We start from the raw sequence: 6452 nt of genomic DNA, 5'->3' as shown, positions 1-6452 counted from the left end.
CATGTCCACCCATCGGGACTTCATGAGGAGAAGGAATGTTATTTGGATGCTGATGTTGAGAAAAATACCTGTAATAACTGTTCAGGGAAGCTGAAGCAGTCTGAAGTCGGCTTGGATCCCTCAGACGGTTCTCCGTCCAGAACCATCATTCATCAGCAGGTGGACAGAAGCACATGAGACAACAGGGATTACAGTGAACAACCTTCATCCAGAGACAGATTTAGGGGTTTTTCTCTGAGCAGAGAAGAATACTGATGAAGGAGGTGGTTCCATGGTCTGGATCCTCTCCTCTGTCCAGTCCACATCTGCTGCCTTTAGGAACAGCAGGGCCAGATCTCCTCCTGTGACATAGCTCAAACTCTGCTCCAAAGCTCTGGCCAAGGAAGAGGAGGGTGGACACCCCAGACCGATCCACCTGGAATCCTGGGACAAAGATTCTGGACTATTGGATGCATGCGAACGTCTAAAGGTTTGGACCCGTTTCCTCAGAACCAGAAGGACCTTCCTTCTCTGTCTCTGATCCATCAGAAAATCCAGGTTCTGGTTCTGAGCAGAACCGAGGAAGCTGGATGTCTGGATCAGAACTTCTAAATCCATCCCTGCTCTCTGCTCCCCTCCATCACTCATCGCCCTCAGATTATCACCTCGTCTCTCCAGCCTTCCCCCCGATCCCACATAGCGCTCACAGCCGGTCCTGAGGAGGAGCTGGGAGATGGGGGGGGGGGGGGGGGGGGGGGGGGGGGGGGGGGGGGGGGGGGGGATCGTCACGGTAACAGATACCCTGGGGATTAGGAGATACATGGAATGATAGGAGGGGGATTAGGGGACAGGGTAATGGAGAGCAGGGGGATTAGCTATGAGGGCCATCCGGGGTGTGAGAAGGTTAAGGAGGGTCAGCGGGGATGGGACTAACATCTGGAGCACCAGAAGGTTCTGTCTACTTCCAGATGTTTCGAGAGGGGTCTGGTTGCAGACCTGCACTTTCAGAACCTGAAGTTTAATCTGGACGTTTTATCCAAAGCCTTCAGGAACAGCGAGCAGCACTTATGAGCTGACGGACTTTATTAGAAGAAGAAGACATATTTTTTTGCGAGGTAAACGTTCACTGAAACCTGAAGATCCCTGTTTTATCATCATTTTTGGGTGATTTTCTTTTACTTATTCCAACATTATCTGTCTCTTACAGAAGCATGTTTCATTTGTGACTCCCGCTTTAATTTTATTTTGCTTTTATTTTGGAAGGCTTCAAATAAACTTCCTGTCCTGACAGTACATGTCTGCAGCTGGACTTTCATGGACGTTTCTCCATCTCCTCGTTTACCTGTCATGATCTTGGTGCTGATGATGGGCTTAATTACATATTTCATTCACCTGTCTGACTCTGCCTGGTTTCTCATCACAGCTTATCTGATCCACCTGCTGCCTCTATTTAAGCTGCTTGCATCAAGTCATCAGGGCCAGATGATTTTGTTCTTGCTGGCCAGTGGTGATAGTGTTTCTAGAGTTCCTTGGTGTTTCTGATTCCCTGATCCTGACCTGTTCTGCCTCTCAACCACTGAGCCTGCCTGTTCAGGCAAACCGTCTGAAAGGTTTGTTCTGAATGTTTGAATAATCCCATTATTTGTCTTGACTGAATACTGGGTCCTCTGTTCTAAATGGTGACACTACCTCTAACTGAACCAGAGCCAGAGCCCTGAAGGCGTCTTCAGTCCAACTCTGTCCTTAAATCTACAGAACCCGCCCAGATGTTGTTCCTGCTGATTTTAAGAAAGACACCAGGAGAAGTTTTGGTCTCATTACTACCAACTTCATTCTCACCAACCTGACATATCCTGAACCACCAGTTGATAGATCAGAACATCTCCACCAACTAAACATATGGAACTACCTACACGCCTCGGTGCGGTTTCTGCTAAACATTTGGACTGGAGGTGATGATCCCGTAAAACTAATGGACTTGCTGCTCAGGTCTGACCAGAACAGAACCGCGGTCCAGAGGAAGTCGTGAAGAACCACCGGTTCTCTAAAGAGCTCTATCTTATTCAACCAGATGTTCTGTTGGATCAAACAATAAAAAGGAGCTGTTGCGTTTTGGCCCCACCAGGTGAAGGTACCCCTCAGAACCACCAGGGGGCGGAGTCAGTCGATGGTTGTGTGTGTTCTGCAGCGCGGATCAACCAGCGCCTGGTTTAACCTTTGAAATTCGGCAGTTCTTGACCAACTTTTGTCTCTGGACTTGGACAGAACCATTCCTCCCGACATCAAAGCGGTTCTATCTAGAACTTTCCCAGATCTTGTCCCATTAACGCCATAAACTGGACACACCAGACACCTGAGCAGCGGGCTTGTATTCAGCCCTCTCTACTCTGGTATTCCTAAAAGAAGTCCAGTCAGCAAACTGACTCCAGAAACCTCCTGATTCAGAACCAGAGTCCAGTTCTATGTCAGCACCATCGAGTCCAGGACCTGACAGGCAGTCAGGGAGGAGGTTCTTGTTGTGTTTAAGCAGGGTTAGGTTCTAGAACATCTCCCAGAGCTCTGAACATGGAGAGGATGGACCACCTGAAGACCCACCAGGACCTGGATCAGAGGAGACATGAACGGAACAGCTTGGTCTGCCTCTCACAGGAAACAAAACATCTTAGAAGGGAAGCATGGTGGTGGCATCATGCTATGGGACAGGGCAGCAGGTCAGAGGTGATGGAAGATGAGTGGAGATGAATTCCTCTAAACTGTGATGCTAGAGCTCTGCTGAGCCTGTTTGGTTCTGACCGATCTTCCTCCACATGTTCTGAAGAAGTTTTCTTTCATCCGGTCTACAGGATCCACTTCTGCCCTCCTCATAACGAGCAGCATCTCATTCATCTTTCAGCTCCCTGCCAGAACCGCCTAAGCCCGGGCGGCGGCCCGGCTGATGTTTCCGTTCATTAGTGGCCGACGCTTTGGAGACCCTCGAGGAACCGTCTGTCTCTGAGGGGCGGAGGGTGAGGGAATGTCCCCCAGCCCGCTGAGAGACGAGCCTGTTGGTAATGAGAGGCTCTGTTTTTAGACGTGTCTATTTGCTAGACACGCTCACATGTCGGCCCGCTGCGACCCGAAGCACATTCATTCTCCGTGTTGTAACAGGTTCCACAGCCAAAGAGCTCAGGGGTCCGAGAGGCAGGAACAAAATCCGCCTCTCAAACCAGACCTTCATGATGGGAGATTTTAATCTGGACTGGTTTGATTAAATAAACTAATTGATTAGATGTAATTAATTCATTCTATTATAATCTGCTGATATAAAGGAATTACAGGATGTTTAGGAGTTACACGTGTTAAATGTGGTTCATTTAGTGTTGGTCACAGAGATAACTTCAATCTGAAAAAAAAGTGATTATTAAGAAACAATTGAATGAAAATGAAAAATTGAAAGTCGGACATTATTTTGAGCCAGGCTTCAACAAAATAAAAAAATTAAATTAAATAAAAATCCCTGCAGTCAGTCAGTTCTTGTTCCTGTCAGTCAGAGCTCTGCTCCTCATCAGCAAACTGCTCCAGGTTTCCTGTTTCAGCTCCTTCCAAAGATGCTCAGTAGGATGGAGGTCAGGGCTCCTAGGGGCCCCTTCACAACAGTCCAATGTTTTCCTCTCAGGCTCCGTATTTTAAAGCTTCATGACCTGCCACTAAGCCCAGCCATCTGATCATGCAGCACATTTCTCTCTATGATCCCTGATAGGTTGGAGATTTCACTGGACCCTGCCCAGAGCCCATAGCATAACACAGCCTCCTCCATGTTTCACAGCAGGGACAGTCTTCTCTGCATGTTTGTTTTTCTGCCTGTGAACATAGAGCTGATGTTTCTTGGCATAAATCTCCATGTTTGTCTCCACTGTGCAGAGATGTTCTCCGAGAAGCTTTGCTTCATTTAAACATGTAGTTTGGTTAATTCCAATCTTCATTTTTTTATGATTTGTTTCCATCGATGGTTCCTGATTGGTCGTTTTAAGTCCACTTTGGCTCAAACAGCAATGGGTGCTGCGATCCTTCAACTTCACGTTCACCTTTAATCTCTTGAAGTTTTTCTAGACTCTTGTTTCCATTCCTGTTATCAGTCTCTTTGATTCCTCATCAGTTTTCCTCCCGTAGCGACGTCCAGCGAGGTTGGCTACAGTCCATGGATCTTAAATTAAATTAAATTAAATTGAAAAACGATGTGATTGTTCATCTCCTCAAAGTAAAACAAGTATTTTCCTGTAACAGAACCGGACGCATATCGGTTCTGATCAGAGCAGCTTAGAAGCCAGCAGGAGAGGTTCACCTAAAGAGCAGAGACAGAGAAACACCTGGACTTTTCCTCACTTGGAAAAAACTAAACTTTTCATTTGCGACTCATTAATGTGAGCTAAAGTTTACACAGTTTATCATATTGTTAGAAATGCTTAAAAATTTGAGTCGGTTCAAAGCTCATTTCTTTCTGACCAGATAGATTTAAAAAAATCCAAAAAGAAGGAAAAAAAAAAGTTTATTTTGAAAATGACTGAACTCCCGTCATCCATCTGGTATCAACAAGATGGGAAACTATAACAGTGACTCGAATAATGACAACTTTGACGAGACGAGATGTTGGATCCCGCATTAGCCTGACTGTTCAGGTTGGACACTGAAGAAGAAGAAATTCAGGGATCGCTTAATGAGAAAGTGATGGATAAATTGAAATTTTCATGTTTCTTTTGTGCGTTTACAAATGAAGAAGGTTGGTCATATTGTGAATAATTAATTTAAAAAGTTTGACTTACATTTCTGACTGTTTTATTGACATCCTCTTTACCAAAGAGTGGCAACTCCAGCCACTGCTGTAGCTTCTATCCTATGCGTGCGGTGCGCCTTATAGTCAGAAAATAATGTATTTTCATTCATGTCAGATACTTGGATTATATTAAACTGCACTTCCAATATTCACCACTGTTCGGCGCCATTTCCCTTTTTCCTCTAAGCACGGAGCAGCCGGCTTGCTTGGACTCGCTGTGAATCATGGGATACCCAAGGCTACAAAGGTTACAGCGGACCTGTGCTTCAAAACGGGCAAAAAGATGGCTGCTTCCTTCGGCCGCATAACGAGGAGTCTTTCAATCTGAACAGGCCTCGGCGCCGCGCTGTGACGTAATCGGCTGACGAATCTGGCCTTCGGAAGACGCATCTGCCGGATTAAAACTCAGCAAATGTTCACCGAGTTGATGTGGTTGGAAAAACCTCTGATTAGGCTGATTCCCTCCTTACCATTTGGTGGCAGTAAAGCATTAGGAAATTGTTTGCCAACCGCTTTAAAAGAGAAGAAGAGGATAAAAGCCAGACTATAATTGAACGTTATACAACACACACACTGATAACGACATTTTAGAACATTTTAAAAAGATAGAGTGTTCACTTAATGGGTCTGTGTTCGAAACATGCAAATGTAATTATTTTATTTCTCATTCTCAGTCCGATCAGTCTCCTTTTCTGCAGAAAAGTCACTTTCATGCTTTGTGTTGGTTATTTCTAGGACAATAAGGTGTTATTATCATTAACCCTGTTTGCCTGTTTTCTATTCTTCCTCTTTTTGTTTAATGCCGGTTGGAAAACAGTTGCATTACTGCCACCAACTGGTTAGAAAGCGAACAGCTTCTCAGTGGCTGTAGATTCCTACTTGTTAATTTTTTACTTGTACTTGTAGTTTTTCAGAGCTGTAACTTAGTCATTTGCTGTTATAACTTCTAAACTAAAACCTGTTGTTATAATTTGTATGCATGTACTCACAGCAACAAATACAAATCTTAACCCTTATAATGTATCTTGACATACAGATCTTACAAACTAAAACAATTAATCATGCGATTTTTCTGACTGTTCTCTTGTCGCAAACCAGAGCGTCTGTCCGTCTGAACAAGGAGTGGAGAGGTCAGAGGTCATGTTCAGGTAAGGACCATCTAGATTCTTTAGTTCTGATGAGGATCTGATTGAGTCTTTAGCTGCTGTGCGGTGATAGAGCAACAGGGAGGTCTTACTTCTTCAGGGCGCTCTTGTTCATCCTCTGTTCCTCGCTCTCAGCGTGCTGAATATCAGAGCTGATCCGGTTCTCCCAGAACGATTTAATGTGCAGACGGTCATGAATCAGAGCCACGTTCATCTGCAACAAAACCAAGCAATCCTTCACACATTCTGCAAATACACATTTCAACGGGCAGTGGAAGGAACAGGTACCAAACCCAGAACCCAAGATGTTCTAACAGAGGACCGAACCTAAATCAGCTCTAAACAGACTGTGAGGTCAGAGAACAGTACCAGCAACTATGGGGCAGAGTGTCAAACATTGGTGGGATTTACTTCTTTACTGTACTTAGATACATTATTATGTATCTGTACTTTACTTGAATAGTTCCACAAAACCAGAGTTAGAAAAATCAATCCTCTGGACTTTGTTTCCAAGTTTG

This window comes from Cyprinodon variegatus, unplaced genomic scaffold, assembly GCF_000732505.1.
Source record: "Cyprinodon variegatus isolate N-32 unplaced genomic scaffold, C_variegatus-1.0 Scaffold1383, whole genome shotgun sequence".
Lineage (NCBI taxonomy): Eukaryota > Metazoa > Chordata > Actinopteri > Cyprinodontiformes > Cyprinodontidae > Cyprinodon > Cyprinodon variegatus.
This window is presented reverse-complemented; position numbering follows the sequence as displayed.